This window comes from Neophocaena asiaeorientalis, unplaced genomic scaffold (genome assembly GCF_003031525.2).
Source record: "Neophocaena asiaeorientalis asiaeorientalis breed wild unplaced genomic scaffold, Neophocaena_asiaeorientalis_V1.1 scaffold174, whole genome shotgun sequence".
In the NCBI taxonomy this organism is placed as follows: Eukaryota; Metazoa; Chordata; class Mammalia; order Artiodactyla; family Phocoenidae; genus Neophocaena; species Neophocaena asiaeorientalis.
Window position 1 is genome coordinate 3,327,224 of NW_020174922.1, and position 17,337 is coordinate 3,344,560.

At 35.9% G+C, this 17,337-nt stretch overlaps 1 protein-coding gene and 1 pseudogene across 1 annotated transcript in view; one reads left to right on the plus strand and one right to left on the minus strand.

Moving 5' to 3' along the window:
- The window catches only part of CCDC171 (coiled-coil domain containing 171), a 336,015-nt gene that overhangs the window by 88,737 nt on the left and 229,941 nt on the right, over positions 1-17,337 (plus strand). The window lies entirely within an intron of this gene.
- LOC112410080 (RNA-binding protein 7 pseudogene) lies at positions 16,369-17,176 on the minus strand (annotated as a pseudogene).

The following is a 17,337-nucleotide window of genomic DNA, read 5'->3' on the forward strand; positions in this document are numbered from 1 at the left end:
AATTATAATACTACTAATTATAAATAGAATAGCAACTTTAAGGCATAGTTAATTAATTCTTTTTAAGCCTTTCATTCATCAAATCTTTTCTTTATTGTTTGAAAAATTTTACACTAATCAGTGTTTCCTGGCTAATTTGACATTAAATTTGGTTTTAAACTGTAATGGTATTGAAATTTTAGTTCATCTTTTTAAAATTGAAATATAGCTGATGTACAATATTATGTTAGGTTATACAACATAGTGATTCAACATTTAAATACATTATGAAGTGATCACCATGGTAAGTCATCTAGTAACAATTTGTCCCCATACAAAGTTATTATGGTATAATTGATGATATGCCTTATGGTGTATAATACATCCCTGTGACTTATTTATTCTATAACTGGAGGTTTGTACCTCTTGATTTCCTTCACCTACTTCACCCATTCCCTCATCTCCCCTCTGGCAACCACCATTTGTTCTCTGTATCTATGAGTCTGTTTTCATTTTGTTTTGTTTATTTGTTTTGTTTTTTAGATTCCACACGTGAGATTATATGGTATTTGTCTTTTTCTGACTTATTTCACATATTTAGCTCATTGTTTAGTCAGTATTGAACCCTACACTTGAAAGAGAAGAATTATTGTTGAACTAGGAATTTAATTGAACCTTTATATTAAGCTGACTCCAAGTATGCAATTTTTCTGGAATTCTACATTTATACTTATGTAAATTTCTATTCCTTGAGATTGATGGGAACTTAGCCTCAGTTGGCATTTCATAATAGAAAAACATATATTTTGGTGACAGATTGATCTGGGTTTTAATCACAACTCCATCTCATAATAGTTGTGTGACCTTTAGTGATATTATCCCTCTGAATCTGTTTGCTCATTGTAAAATGGTGCTAATAATATCTACTGTGCAGGATTTTCAGTGAGCATTAAAGATAATATATGTATTGAAATAATAGAGTGTGTGTATATGCATGTAATTTGTGAATATGATGCTGGATTTCCTCTGGAAATATATTTCTAGGACAATATTAGGAAAATGCTGAATAAGAAGTCCTAGGATACTAAACCTTTAGGACATTAAAATATATTGTAGGGAAGAACTTCTGAAATGATGGAGTAAGGAGCTTGGTGAACCTAACAAAAAATATTTAATTGGTGAAAAATTAAAAAAACAACCACAAAAAACCAACCATATAAAGCTCTGAAAATTGTCCTAAGGGCAAAGGAGAAACTTTCATTCAAGAAAATCTACTAATCATCAAAATTAAAAACCTTAGTTCTTCAAAGAACACCATCAGAAAAGTAAAAAGACAACTTATAGAACGGGAGAAAATATTTGCAGCTCATATATCTGATAAAGGAGTTTTAACTGAAAGAACTCTTATAACTCAACAATAGAAAGACAACCTAATTGAAAACTGGACAAAAGATCTGAAAAGAGACTTCTCCATAGAAAATATATAAATGGCCAGTAAACACATAAAAAGCTGCTCAGTATCCCTAGTCATCAGGAGAATGCAAATCAAAACCATAATGACATATTGTATCACATACACTAAGATGACTGTAATAAAAAGGACATGTAATAGCAATTATTGGCAAGGATGTGAAAGAATTGGAATCCTCAGGGCTTCCCTGGTGGCGCAGTGGTTGAGAGTCCGCCTGCCGATGCAGGGGACACGGGTTCGTGCCCCGGTCCGGGAAGATCCCATGTGCCGCGGAGCAGCTGGGCCCGTGAGCCATGGCCGCTGAGCCTGTGCATCCGGAGCCTGTGCTCTGCAATGGGAGAGGCCACAACAGTGAGAGGCCCGCGTACTGCAAAAAAAAAAAAAAAAAATAGAATTGGAATCTTCATACACTTATGCTGGGAATGTAAAATGATGCCTCCACTTTGGAAAATAGTTTGGAAGTTCCTCAAAATGTTAAAATTGGAGTTACCATATGACTTAGTAATTGTACTCCTAGGTATATACCCAATAGAAATGAAAATATACATCTATATTCATAGCAGCATTTTTTTTTTTTTTTTTTTTTTGGGAACTCCCGTTGCGGAGCACAGGCTCTGGACGTGCAGGCCCAGCGGCCATGGCTCACGGGCCCAGCCGCTCCACGGCACATGGGATCTTCCCAGTCCGGGACACGAACCGGTGACCCCTGCATCGGCAGGCAGACTCTCAACCACTGCGCCACCAGGGAAGCCCCACAGCAGCATTTTTGATAACAGCAAAAAAATTGAAACAGCGCAAATGTCTATCAGCTGATGAATGGATGAACAAAAGTTGATAAAAACATAACATGGAATATTATTCAGGGATAGAAAGAAATAAAGTACTGATCAGTGGTTAAAAATGGATAAACCTTGAAAACATTAAGCTAGGTGAAGGAAACCAGACACAAATGCCAGATATATAATCTATAATTCAATTTATATGAAATATCTAGAGTAGGCTATCTGTAGAGATAGAAAGTAGATTAGGGTTGCCTAGGGTTGAAGGGATTGGGAGAAAATGGGGCGTGACTGCTAATGGGAATGGGATCTCTTTTTGGGGTGATGAAATTGTTCTAAAATTGATTGTGGTGATGGTTGAGCAACGCTATGAATGTACTAAAAACCATTGAATTGTGTATTTTAAATGGATGAATTATGTAAATTGTATCTCAAGCTATTGAAAATAAGAAAATCTAGTAAATTTTAGTAAGAACAGCAAGAGTGTGGTGTTTGAGTGATGGCTGGTTCCATAACCCCTTTTCTACCCCCTGCTCCTTGTTACAGAACCTCTACCCTGGGCTGTTGCAGCCAAGAGGATGATCCCTTCCTCTCTCTCTAGCTCCAAGGCTGGGGCTATGCGTTCATTGTAGGAGAGGTACACTGCTGGAATTTCTCATCTCTCAGACCCCTGTGTTGTAGCAACTCTATTCTAGGCAAGCAGGGCTGAGAGGACCAGATCACTCTTCCTCTACCCAGCTTTCACTTGGAATGTAGTAGTTCTACCCCAGGCATGGCAGGCCAAGAATATTGGGGCCAACTGCCCTTGCCCCAGAACACCACGGGTTGCATTTGGTCCCTTGGAGAGCAGGATTGTTGTTTTGGAAAAGTGGGTCCTCACTCCCAACTCCAGTGCAGTGGCACAGGAGTTCTGCCCAGGGGGATAGGCTGGCTGGCTGTAAGGGGAAAGAGCTCTGCAGCTCTGTTTAAGGGGACTGACCTTATTTGAAATAAGATGAGTGAAAACTGAAACAACATATCATATCTTATAAGATGCAGCTAACACAGTGCTTAAGAGGAAAATTTATAGCTGGAGTCACTTGTATTAAAAAACATCCTTAAATTAGTAACCTAACGTTTCACCTTAAGAAACTAGAAAAAGAAGAGCAAACTAAACCCAAAACAAGTGGAAGAAAAGAAACAATAAAGATTAAAGCAGAAACAAAAGAAATAATAATATGGAATAATAGAGGAAATCAATGAAACCAAAAGTTGATTCTTTGGAAAGATAACTAAATTGATTAACATTTAGTTAGACTGATCAAGGGAAAAAGAGAGGAGACTCAAATTATTAAAATCATGAATGAAAGAGGGGACACAACTATTGACTATACAGGAATAAAAGAATTATAAGAGAATACTGTGAACAACTATATGCCAACAAATTAGATAATTTAGATGAAGTGGACAGATTTCTAGAAAGACACAAACTACCAAAACTGGTAAAGAAGAAATAGAAAATCTGGATAGACCTATAACAAATACAGAGATTGACTTAGTAATCAAGAAACTTTTCATAAAGGAAAGTCCAGGCCCAGAAGGCTTCACTGGTGAATTCTACTAAATGTTTAAGGAGAATTAACACCAATTCTTCACAGATTCTTTCGAAAAAGAGAGGAGGCAACACTTCCCCTCTCATTATGTGAAGTTAGTTTTATTACCCTGATAACAAACCAAAGACATAGCAAGAAAAGAAAACTCAGACCAGTATCCCTTTTGAGTATAGATGCCAAAATCCTCAACAAAGTGCTAGCAAACCAAATCCAGCAATTTATAAAAAAGATTTTACACTTTGATCAAGTGGGATTTATCCCATAATGTAAGACTGGTGTAACATCTGAAAATCAATTAGTTAATGGACTTTATTAATAGAATGACAAAAACCAAATGATCATCACAATAGAGAAAAAATTTGATAAAGTTCAACATTTTTCATGATAAAGATGCTGAACAAACTAGGAGAAGAAAGGATCTTTCTCAACCTGGTAAAGAGCATCTATGAAACACCTAAAGCCAACATCAAAGTTAATGGTGAAAGACTGCTTTCTTTCCAAGATCTGGAACAAGACAAGGATGTATACTGTCACCGTGTTTAGTCAACATTGTACTGGTGGTTCCAGCCAGGGCAATAAGGCAAGAAAAAGAAATAAAATGCATTAATTTTGGAAAGGAAGAAGTAAACTATCTATTTGCAGATCATGTAATCTTGTATATTAGAAAATTATAAGGAATTCACACACACACAACTATTAGAAATAATAAATAAGTTTAGCAGGGTTGCAGGGTACAATGCAAGATCAATACCAAAATCAATTGTATTTCTATACACCAGCAATGAACAATCCAAAGATGAAATAAAGGAAACAATTTCATTTATGATAGTGTCAAAAGGAATAAAGTACTTAGGAGTAACAACAAAAGAAATACAAGAATTGTATGCTGAAAACTAGAAATCATCACTTAAAAAAATTAAACAAGATCTAAGTCAATGGAAAGACATTATATGTTCATGGATCATAAGAACTAATATTATTACTTGTTAAGATATTAGTACTCCTCAGACTGATGTATAGATTCAGTGCAATCTCTATCAAAATCCCAGCTGGATTTTTGGAGATACTGACAAGCTGATTGTAAAATTCATATGGAAATGCAGGAGACAGAATAGCTAAAATATCTTGCAAAAGAAGAGTAAAGTTGGAGGAGTAACACTTCCCAATTTTAAAGTTTACTGCAGGGCTATAGTAATCAAGACAGTGTGGTATTGGCATAATGTCGGCATATAGATCAATGGAAAAGAATTGAGAGTACCGAAATAAACCCCTACAATTATGTTTAATTGTTTTTGAAAAGGGTGCCAAGTTAATTATATTAAAAGAGTAATATTTTTCAGCAAATGGTGCTGAAAGAACTGGGTATCCACAAGCTAGAGAATGAATTTGAACCCCTACACAAAAGTTAAATGGTTCGTAGGCCCGAATAGAATAGCTGAAACTACAAAACTCTTAGGCAATGATTCTTTAGGAGCCACAGCAAAAACACAAGTGACAAAAAAATAGATAGAATGATACAAAAATAGATACAAATAGATACAATGTATCTACAAATAGATACAATAATTCACCAAAATTAAAAACTTCTGTACTTCAAAGGATACTGTAAAGAAAGTGAAAACACAATCACAAAGGGCTAGAAAACTTTTGCAAATCAAGTGACTGATAAAGAACTTGTATTCAGAATGTATAAATGCCTCTCACATCTTAATAATAGAGAAATAACAAAAATATGCTAAAAGTTTAAGTGGACATTTCTTCAAAGAATATATACGAATGGCCAATAAGCATGTTAAAAGATGTTCAAAATCATTTATCAGGGATATGCAAATCAAAACCACAATGAGATACCTCTTCACACTCATTAGCATGATTATAATTAAAAAATGGACAGTAGCAAGTTTTGGTGAACATGTGGAGAAGTTGGAATCCTCACACTTTGCTGGTGGGAAGGTGAAAAATCAAAGCCCCTTTGGAAAAACATTTGGCAGGTTTTTAAAGAGTTAAACCTAGAGTGCCCATAAGACTCAGTAGTTTCACTCCTAGGTATATAACCAGGAGAAGTGAAAACATACATCCACATAAAAACCTGTACGTGGATATTTGTAGCAGCATTATTCATAATAACCAAAAAGTGGAAACAACCCAAATGTTTTTCAACTGATGAATGGATAAATAAAGTGTGACGTATCCCTATGATGTAATATTATTTAGCAATAAAAATAAACAAAATACTTATACATACTATAACACAGATGAACCTTGAAAATATTATTCTTTGTGAAAGAAGTCAGTCATAAAAGGCTGTATTTTATGATTGCATTTATATGAAGTGTCCAGAAGAGGCAAATCTATAGAAACAGAAATAAGAATGGTGGTTGCTCAGGGGCTGGGTGTGGAAATGGGAGAATGGAGAGTGGTAGTCAATGCATATGGCATATATTTTAGTGGGGACAACAGTGTTCTAAATTTAGACTGTGGTTATGATGGCACAATTCTGTGAATATACTAAAAACATTGAATTGCACACTTTAATTGGGTGAATTGTATGTTATGTCAATTATATCTCAGTAAAAATAAAAAATAAAGTTACCATAATTAAGAATTGATACTGACAAAATAGAGAAATCAATGAAACAGAGTTCAAAAATAGCTATGGATATGTATGGGAATTTAATGTGTGATAAAGTTGCATGCATAAAGGAAAAAACTTCAGCTCTGAGGAAAAACATACTCATGTGTCTTCTCTCTCTACATGCAACGTTGCTCACACAGAACACTGGCAGTTACCAAGTGTGTGTAGATTTCCCCGCACCAAGCAATTCTGCCACACCAGCTACGTGTCCTACAATTGAACTCAATTCTGACATTATGTACCTGGAGATAGTGTCAGATCCCACAAGTTAAGAATTCAGTTCCATAAGACTGCTCCCCCCTCCCCCCTTCCCTACACACACACACACGCACACACACACACACACACACTCAGAGGCCAGCTGCAAGTGTTTCTGACCACCCGGCTATAAATCGGAGGTTTCCAGAACATTCTTCTCAGGTTCCATTAATTTGCTAAAGGGGCTCACAGAACATAGGAAAACAGTTTATTTACTAGATTGCAGGTTTGTTTGTTTTTATAAAAGTATAACTCGGGAACGGCATAGGGCAAGGTATGTGGGAAGAGTCTCTGAGCTTCCGTGCTCTCTGGATATGCCATCCTACCGGCATCTCCAGGTGTTTCCCAACCCAGAAGCTCCTGGAACCCCATTCTTCTGCGTTTTCATGGAGGCTTCATTATGTAGGCATGATTGATTAAATCACTGGTCATTGGTGATTTTACTTATTTATTTTTGGCTGTGTTGGATCTTTGTTGCTGTGCGCGGGCTTTCTCTAGCTGCAGTGAGCGGGGACTACTCTTTGTGTTGGTGCACGGGCTTCTCGTTGCTGTGGCTTCTCTTGTTGCAGAGCATGGGCTCTAGGCATGTGGGCTTCAGTAGTTGTGGCACGCAGGCTCAGTAGTTGTGGCTCGCGGGCTTAGTTGCTCCGCGGCATGTGGGATCTTCCTGGACCAGGGATCGAACCCGTGCCCCCTGCCTTGGCAGGTGGATTCTTAACCACTGCACCACCAGTGAAGCCAGCCATTGGTGATTGATTCAACCTCTAGCTTCTCTCTCCTCCCAGGAGGTTGCGGGGGTGGAACTGAAAGTTCCAACCTTCTAATCACATGGTTGGTTCCCCTGGCAACCAGCCCCCATCCTTAGGTTATCTAGGGTCTTTCCGAAAATCAACTCATTAACATAAAATTCAGATGTGGTTGAAAGGAATTTTGACACCCGTTTCACCTTTATCACTCTGAAGCTATTTTGGGAACTGGGAGCAAAACTAAATAGTATAACAAAAGATGCCTTTATGGCTCTTATACAGGAAATTACAAGGGTTTTAGGAGCTTTGTGCCAGGAACCATGGGTGAAGATCAAATATATATTCTTTATTATAAATCACAATGTCATACAGTATGCCAAATCAATGTATAAAAATAGATTATCTCATAGTTTTTAAATAACTGGCTATACATAAGAGGAAACAATATAAGTCCCTGCCATATTGCTTATATCAAACAAATTCTAGATTGATCAGAGTCATAAAAGAGGAAGATAAAGAGGGAGGGGATATAGGTATACATATAGCTGATTTACTTCATTGTACAGCAGAAACTAACACAACATTGTAAAGCAATTTTATTCCAATAAAAAAAAAGCCACAAAAGAAAAAGGGAATTTAAGTGTTTTATAATCTTGGAGCAAGGAAAGTACGACACAAAATCTAGAAGTCCCAAAGCAAATTATTTATTTTTATTTTTATTTTTATTTTTTTTGCGCTACGCGGGCCTCTCACTGTTGCGGAGCACAGGCTCCGGACGCGCAGGCTCAGCCGCTCCGCGGCATGTGGGATCTTCCCAGACCGGGGCACGAACCCGTGTCCCCTGCATCGGCAGGCAGACTCTCAACCACTGCGCCACCAGGGAAGCCCCCAAAGCAAATTATTGATAAATTTGATTACCTAAAAAATTTTTGTTTCTAAGAATGTAGTCAGAAGGCAAATGACAAATTGGCAATAATGATTTGCAACATGTATGACAAAGTGATTGTTTCCATAATTTGCAAAGGAATGTAATAAATCACTATGGAGAATGTGGACAATGTAATATAGAAATGGGCACATGAAAAGGCAGTTCACAGAAAAAGAAATACAGGTGGCTCATAAGCATATGAAAAAATGCTTAATCTTATTTAAAATTAAAGAAATGCACAGTAAAATAAGTTGATAATGCTTACCATTGGAAGGGTATGGGGAAATAGGCACTTCTGCTATTCATGGTAGTTTACACAAGTTGGACTCTTTAGAGAGCAATTTGATAACCCTTGTCTAAAAATAGCTGTACATACCCCTTTACCCATCAAATTTATTTCTAGGAGTTTATTGAGTAGATATAGTTGAATGTTCATGCAAAGATATAGGAGTACACACGTAAGGTTGTATATTGTAGTATTGTCACTAGTAGAAAAAATGCAAATAACCTATAAATTTTAGCAGTAGGGGACTGGTTAAATTCATTTACAATGGATAAATTAATTCATCTAAACAATGGAGAGCTGTGCAACTGAAAAAATGTGATGAGGAAAGGTGTTAAGAGACATATTATGAATGAAAAAATAAGTTATATACTATGATCCTATTTGAATTTAAAATTGTATGTAATATATATTTATATAAATAAAAATTTTATTATATAAAATATAATTTTATTTTATATAAAATTATATATTAAAATTTCTATAATTATAAAGCAAACTCTGAATAAAACGTACCTATGAGGATTGAGTTACCTTCTCTTTTTCTCAATTGCTTGATTTTTTACTGCAAGGATAATATAGATAAACTCAAAGAATTTAATAGAATACTTAAATGTTTAATAATTAAAAGTAATGAGTGGACCTCCCTGGTGGCGCAGTGGTTGAGAGTCCGCCTGCTGATGCGGGGGACACGGGTTCGTGCCCCGGTCCGGGAAGATCCCATGTGCTGCGGAGCAGCTGGGCCCGTGAGCCATGGCCGCTGGACCTGCACGTCCGGAGCCTGTACTCCACAACGGGAGAGGCCACAACAGTGAGAGGCCTGCGTACTGCAAAAAAAAAAAAAAAGTAATGATTAAAAATAACTTTACAATGTATTATCACATATATATAATTGGTGCTTTATAAATACTATGTGTTTTCAGATAAACTTTGATTGGTGCCCATTGGTAATAATATATTCCATTTTGACTCTTTTACTTATTTAATTTTTTAATAACTAAAATTTGGTGTTTCTTTTTCTATGGATATGAATCTTATGTTGGTCTGTGAGTCTGTACTTTGATAATATCCAGAAATCTTCATTTGGGCCTCTGCTCAATTGGTCCTCATAGTGTTTCCTAACACGTTAACAATATGTATGCTTATTTGCTATGGGAAAGTGTTTTTTGTTTGTTTGTTGGCTTGTTTTATTTGCAGTTTTTCAAAAATCTAATTGAATTTTGAATGTAATAGGTACACATAATACATGATTTCGAAGATAAAATGTTATACAGTGTAAAGTAAAATTTCTTTCTTCCCAACCTTTGGCCACCAAGATTCTCTTCCCAGAGGCAACCCTAGTTACTACTTTCTTGTGATTCTATGTAGCGATTCTCTATATTTACAGATATGCACACATACACACACACATGAATTTTATGCAAATAGTAAAATGGTAGCATATTAAATATACTGTTCTCTTTTCCCCCCTGATATTAACTTGTTTAATATGATGACATTAAAAAGCATGTTACTAATGATATGCTAATGCAGAAAATTTTAAGTCTGGTTTTGTTTTGTTTTTATTTGTTTAGTTTTACTTCTCAACTCAGAGGGCTTTCAGTTGGACATTGGATCTTTTATTTTATAGTAGAACATACCTCTTCCACCTCCTCTTTTGTTTTTAACTGCAAGATATAGCTTAGAGATCTTTCCATATTAGGATATGAAGAAGAGCTTCTTCCTTCTATTTAAAGTCATTGTGGATGAATCCTAATTGATTTAACAATCTTCTGTTGATGGCATGTTGGTAGCATGTTTAATATGATATTTAACTCTTATTTTATCTACTCAGTATTGTCTAGGTGCTGGGGATACATTGATGAGGACAAAAAATATAGGACCATATTTTTATTGAGCTTGAATTCAGTGAGATAGACATTAATAAAAGACCTACTGAAATAAATGTGGAATTACAACTCTAATAAGTGCTGAGAAGATTCTAATAGAGGGAATTGATATACTCAGGGAGTAAGATAGCTTTTCCAAAAAAGTGATAGTTGAACTGATGTCTAAAGACAGAATTATTAGTTTTGCATATTTTACAGATGAATTTTGTCCTGTAATATCTATATCCATTTCTTCTGTTTCTATAAGCATGCCTCTATCTCGTCAGCTTTTAAACATGCTTAAGTTTCTCACTTATTAAAAAAACCAAAACTCTTCTCCATCCCTACTCTTCTTTCCAACTACTGCCCTTTATCTCCCCTTCTCTTCTTACCAAAAAAGTGTTGTCTAAACTTCCCGTTTCCATTTACTTATCTCTCACAAAATCAAGACAAAAAAGTACAGGCTTACTCCTGCTTTGACCTGTTCTAGTCTGGGTTATAACAGATTTCATCATGGTCACCAGTGACTTCCATGTCCGGTGAACACTTGTTAGTCTCCATTTTGCTTGAATATTCTGTGACATTGGACATTGGACAGGTGACACTGAAATGTTTTTTTAATCTTGGTTTTCATGACATTATCCTCTTCTGTTTTTATTCCTCCTTTTCCGGTCTTCTTTGCTGACTTTTTCTTTTCTAAGTATTAAATTCTGGAATTCCTTAGTCTTTATCCAAGGCTATTTTCTCTTCTCATCAAACAGTCTCAAGGCAAGCTTCACATATCCCTAGATGATTCCCAAGCCTATATCTGACTTCTCTTCTGAGCTTTATACCATTATGTCCAGCTGCCTCCAGTATTTTTCTACTTTATTTGTTCTTTGTTAATTCAAATATATTTAGGGTCTGTTATTTGCCAGGTATTCTACTGGTGCTGGGAGTCTCGTAAAGGTATTTTAATGGAATATGATCAAAACAGAATTTATGATTTACACTCCCTGCCAAAAACAAGCAAACAAGTAAATAAACAAACAGAAATAGCCAAAATAAGACCTTTTCTACTTCCATCGTTCTCACTGAAGTACTGAAATACGCCCAATTCTTCTAGTCCAAAACCTTGGAATCAGTCTTTTTTTTTTTTAATTTATTTTTTAAATTTAAATTTGGCTGCGTTTTCTTCATTGCTGCACGCGGGCTTTCTCTAGTTGCGGTGAGCGGGGGCTGCTCTTCGTTGCGGTGCGCAGGCTTCTCATTGTGGTGGCTTCTTTTGTTGCGGAGTACGGGCTCTAGGTACGCGGGCTTCAGTAGTTGTGGCTCGTGGGCTGTAGAGCACAGGCTCAGTAGTTGTGGTGCACGGGCTTAGTTGCTCTGTGGCATGTGGGATCTTCCCAGACCAGGGCTTGAACCCGTGTCCCCTGCATTGGCAGGCGGATTCTTTTTTTTTTTTCTTGTATCCTTAGTGTATTGTATCTATAGATCATATTGGGAAGAATTGATATCTTAACAATATTGAGTCATTTGACCTTTGAAATGGTATATCTCTCCATTTATTTAAGCCCTTTAAAATTTCAGCAATGTTTTGAAGTTTGTAGTATACAGGTCTTTCACCTTTTTTGTCAGATTTATTCCTAGCTATATCATATTTACTTATTATAAGTGGTATTTAAAAAATTAAGTTTCTTATTATTCACTACTACTATATAGAAATAGAATTTCAATTTTGATGTTATATTCTACAGCATTGCTAAACTCACTTATGATTCTTATAACTTTTTGTGGATTCCATCAGATTTTCTGTATAAATTTTTCTTTTTTTTTGCTGTTTTTTTTTCACACACACACACACACACACTGTATTTTATTTTTACAAGAGTATAAATAAACGGACACCAAGCATTGTAAATGGATGGCCACAACAAAAGCAACAGTGATTGCAATTACCAAACACGGAACACATTCATACTGTGTCATAATATTGACATTCAGTCCAGTAACCCTCCACTGTAACAGGTCTTTTACTTTGCAGTGAAAATTGATTTGTATATTTTTTGCCTCTGAGTCCTTGTGGGATTTTTTTTTTTAATTGAAACAGAAATTCACAAAAATCATAGTCATCCTCATCAGTTCACTCAGTCCCATGTAATTAATTTTTTTTCTCATCTTGATCTTTTATTAGCACTTTTATGAATTCATCAGTTTTCCATTAGAGTTCTAAAAGTGCTTATTAATTCAGTTCAGCAGTATAGTCAAGTTACCAGAAACCTGTACTTGTCAGAGTCTTTTCCATGAATTCCTTGAAGATGAAACCCTTTTATAGGAACATTTTTGCAAAAGCATCAGAGTACACCCAGAATTGTCTGTAAATGACAGAAGACTTAAAAATGACCACGGTTAAAGATTTGATGCAAGTTCATAATAATGCAATTGACAAGGAAATTTAGTTATTTCTGAGATATACACTTTAAAGTAATAACTAGAGTTATGACTTATAACATTATACCACAACATACAAGATTTTTAGACATTTCATGTAATGTCTGAAACATTTATATTAACATATTTCCATACAAATAACCCAAAGAAAGTTTAGTATTAGTGGTTTTTTGTTTGTTTGTTTTTTTATACTGCAGGTTCTTATTAGTCATCAATTTTATACACATCAGTGTATACATGTCAATCCCAATTGCCCATTCAGCACACCACCATCCCCACCCCACCGCACTTTTCCCCCCTTGGTGTCCATACGTTTGTTCTCTACATCTGTGTCTCAACTTCTGCCCTGCAAACCGGTTCATCTGTACCATTTTTCTAGGTTCCACGTAAATGCATTAATATACGGTATTTGTTTTTCTCTATCTGACTTACTTCACTCTGTATGACACTGTCTGTTATAACTTCTTCTTTTTCATTTCTCATTTTATTGATTTGAGTCCTCTCCCTCTTTTTCTGATGAGTCTGGCTAATGGTTTATCAATTTTGTTTATCTTCTCAAAGAACCAGCTTTTAGTTTTATTGATCTTTGCTATTGTTTTCTTTGTTTCTATTTCATTTCTTTCTGTTGCTCTGATATTTATGATTTCCATCCTTCTGCTAACTTTGGGTTTTGTTTGTTCTTCTTTCTCTAGTTTCTTTAGGTGTAAGGTTAGATTGTTTACTTGAGATTTTTCTTGTTTCTTAAGGTAGGCTTGTATAGCTATAAACTTCCCTCTTAGAACTGCTTTTGCTGCATCCCATAGGTTTTTGATCGTCATGTTTTCATTGTCATTTGTCTCTGGGTAGTTTTTGATTTCCTCTTTGATTTCTTCAGTGATCTCTTGGTTGTTTAGTAATGTATTGTTTAGCCTCCATGTGTTTGTGTTTTTTACGTTTATTTCCCTGTAATTCATTTCTAATCTCATGTGTTGTGGTCAGAAAAGATGCTTGATATGATTTCAATGTTCTTAAATTTACTGAGGCTTGATTTGTCACCGAGTATGTGATCTATCCTGGAGAATGTTCCATGCGCACTTGAGAAGAAAGTGTAATCTGCTGTTTTTGTATGGAATGTCCTATAAATATCAATTTAATCTATCTGCTCTGTTGTGTGATTTAAAGCTTCTGTTTCCTTGTTTATTTCCATTTTGGATGATCTGTCCATTGGCAAAAGTGGGATGTTAAAGTCCCCTACTATGATTGTGTTACTGTCGATTTCCCCTTTTATGGCTGTTAAGTATATGTCCCTAGGTCTGAAGTGGTCTCTTGTAGACAGCATATATATGGTTCTTGTTTTTGTATCCATTCAACAAGCCTGTGTCTTTTGATTGGAGCAGTTAATCCATTCATGTTTAAGGTAATTATCGCTATGTATGTTCCTATTACCATTTTCTTAATTGTTTTGGGTTTGTTTTTGTAGATCCTTTTCTTCTCTTGTGTTTCCCACTTAGAGAAGTTCCTTTAGCATTTGTTGTAGAGCTGGTTTGGAGGTGCTGAATTTTCTTAGCTTTTGCTTGTCTGTAAAGCCTTTGATTTCTCCATCGAATCTGAATGAGATCCTTGCCGGGTAGAGTAATCTTGGTTGTAAGTTATTCTCTTTTATCACTTTAAGCATATCATGCCACTCCCTTCTGGCTTGTAGAGTTTCTGCTGAGAAATCAGCTGTTAACCTTATGGGAGTTCCCTTGTATGTTATTTTCCATTTTTCCCTTGCTGCTTTCAATAATTTTTCTTCATCTTACTTTTTGCCAATTTGATTACTATGTGTCTCAGCATGTTTCTCCTTGGGTTTATCCTGTATGGGACTTGCTGCACTTCCTGGACTTGGGTGGCTATTTCCTTTCCCAGGTTAGAGAAGTTTTTGACTATAATCTCTTCAAATATTTTCTCTGGTCCTTTCTCTCTCTCTTCTCCTTCTGGGACCCCTATAATGCAAATGTTGTTGCATTTAATGTTGTCCCAGAAGTCTCTTAAACTGTCCTCATTTCTTTTCATTCTTTTTTATTTATTCTGTTCTGCAGCAGTGAATTCTACCATTTTGTCTTCCAGGTCACTTATCCATTCTTCTGCCTCAGTTATTCCGCTATTGATTCCTTCTAGTGTAGTTTTCATTTCAGTTATTGTATTGTTCACCTCTGTTTGTTTGTTCTTTAATTCTTCTAGGTCTTTGTTAAACATTTCTTACATCTTCTCGATTTTTGTCTCCACTCTTTTTCCGAGGTCCTGGCAGGCGGATTCTTAACCACTGTGCCATCAGGGAAGCCCAGGATGAATTTTTATAAACAAGATCTACAATGAAAGGGAAATGGCATCTGATACATAAAAGTTTTGTTAAACAAGATTTAAAAATTTTTAAATCAAAGTGTTTTAGACTAAATTCTTTCAAATGTTCAAACGAAAACAAAAAGCAACCTGTACAGTCTCCATAATAAAATATGTCCTTGTACACTTGTCCTGGGCACTTTGAAAATGTCATAATTTTAGAAATTTGAGTGATAGAGGCAGCACTTAAAGGTTTCGTGAACCTTTTTTTCCCAAAAAAGAATACTTTCGATAAAACACTTTACCATTTTATCTGACTATGCATTTACATTTTTGTTCTTCCAGAAAAAGATTTACATTAACAGTGTATTTCTACTGTAAAAAAATACATTCAGAGATATTTAACTTTCTGAGTGACTTCAGTCATACATCGAACATGATTTAATGAGCAAATTCTAAAATATTATAATGAAATAGCAAGTGTAGATGTATACCTGTATGCTCACTTATGATAAAACTCAAAATCATGTCACAGAATTTACACTTAAGTTCTCTAAGAAGTTAAATAATATGATTTATCCCCAAACTTGACCAAAAGGTTTTCTCAAATGTTAGTAAAATGCATCACTGAATTTACATTTTCTCATTTATTAACAAAATACTGAGTCATTTCAGGCTGTCAACTTGAATGTTTTCCATTATATACACCAAAAATCTGATTCCCTAACAAGAAACTTCTTGCAATACAAAAAGGTAACAGATAATTAAAATATTTGCTTCATAATACAACTTATCAGTATAATACATCCGTTCCTCAACTGTCTAAAATGGTTAGGAATTTTAGCACTTTCTTTTGCATAAAACCCTTTCCTTTTCTTAAAACCCTGAGGTGAAAGGTTATTAATGTAATAAAACTAGAACGACAATTCTTCTCATTTCTGTATTAGACTGCAGTTAGGTTTAAAAAATTTTATAAAGAAATGTGGCAACTTGTAAAGCTGCTCTATAGAGTTTTTTTAAGAAAACATTCCCAGAAACAACTTAACAAAAAGGGCCTATAAAGACCCTATGAAAACATCCTTTTAACACTTGTTAGTGTCAAGATGAGCGCCATTTTCCATCTCTACCACTGTCACTTCTGTTATAGTCATGGCTCCAGCCATCGTGATTTCTCTCTTCATAGAAGAAATCATCTCTGTTTCCTCTGCAATGATGGTTGGACCCATGATCAGTGTAAAGCTGTTCATGGCAATAATGTCTATCCACTATGTAGGGATGAGAATTCTCTCTGACTTTTCGCCATGATAATGGTGTATCTTGGCGCCACTGGGAGGTTGAAGACTGGTTAAAAGTATGATTATGTGACTGAACTGATGGGGAAAATCCTGATTGATCCAGATGTGGAGAACCAAATTTCCCTCCATATGACATCTGTCTCAAAATACTGTTCATCACTGCTTGTCTCTGAAAATTTTCTGAAGAAGAAAAAGACCTTTGAATTATTGGTGCTGATGGAGTCATGTTATCCACTGTCCTTTCATACCTGCTAGGAGATGTGGAAGTAGGGCTTGAACTTCCAACATGATGCTGGGGATATGACAAACTGACCTCCTGTGAGGCAAGGCTGGCTACTTCCTGATCTAAACTGAAGTTTGATGGGCCTTCCAAAAAGTTTGATTCCGTTAAGCAGATTTATGGCATAAGGAACAGATACTTCATGTTTGAAATTCACAAATGCAAACTGCTTTGGTTTACCATCCTTATCTTTTGGAATTTTCACTTTTATTACTGGCCCAGCCTGGTAGAAAAGCTGGAAAAGCAGCTCCTCTGTCACTTTCGTTTCAAGGTTGCCCACAAAGAGAGTACCATCCGCTTCGGCTGCCACCACCTCCATCTCAGCATCGCCCCCTCCCGAAAAAGTGGGGTCAGTCTTGACTCCTCATTTTATCTGAGCACTTCTCCAATCTCATCTAATCCAGTCCAATCCAATCCAATCCAGTCAATGTCATCTAACCCAGCGCAGCGCTACCAAGGTTGGCCATTCCACCTTCTAAGTATACACCCCCC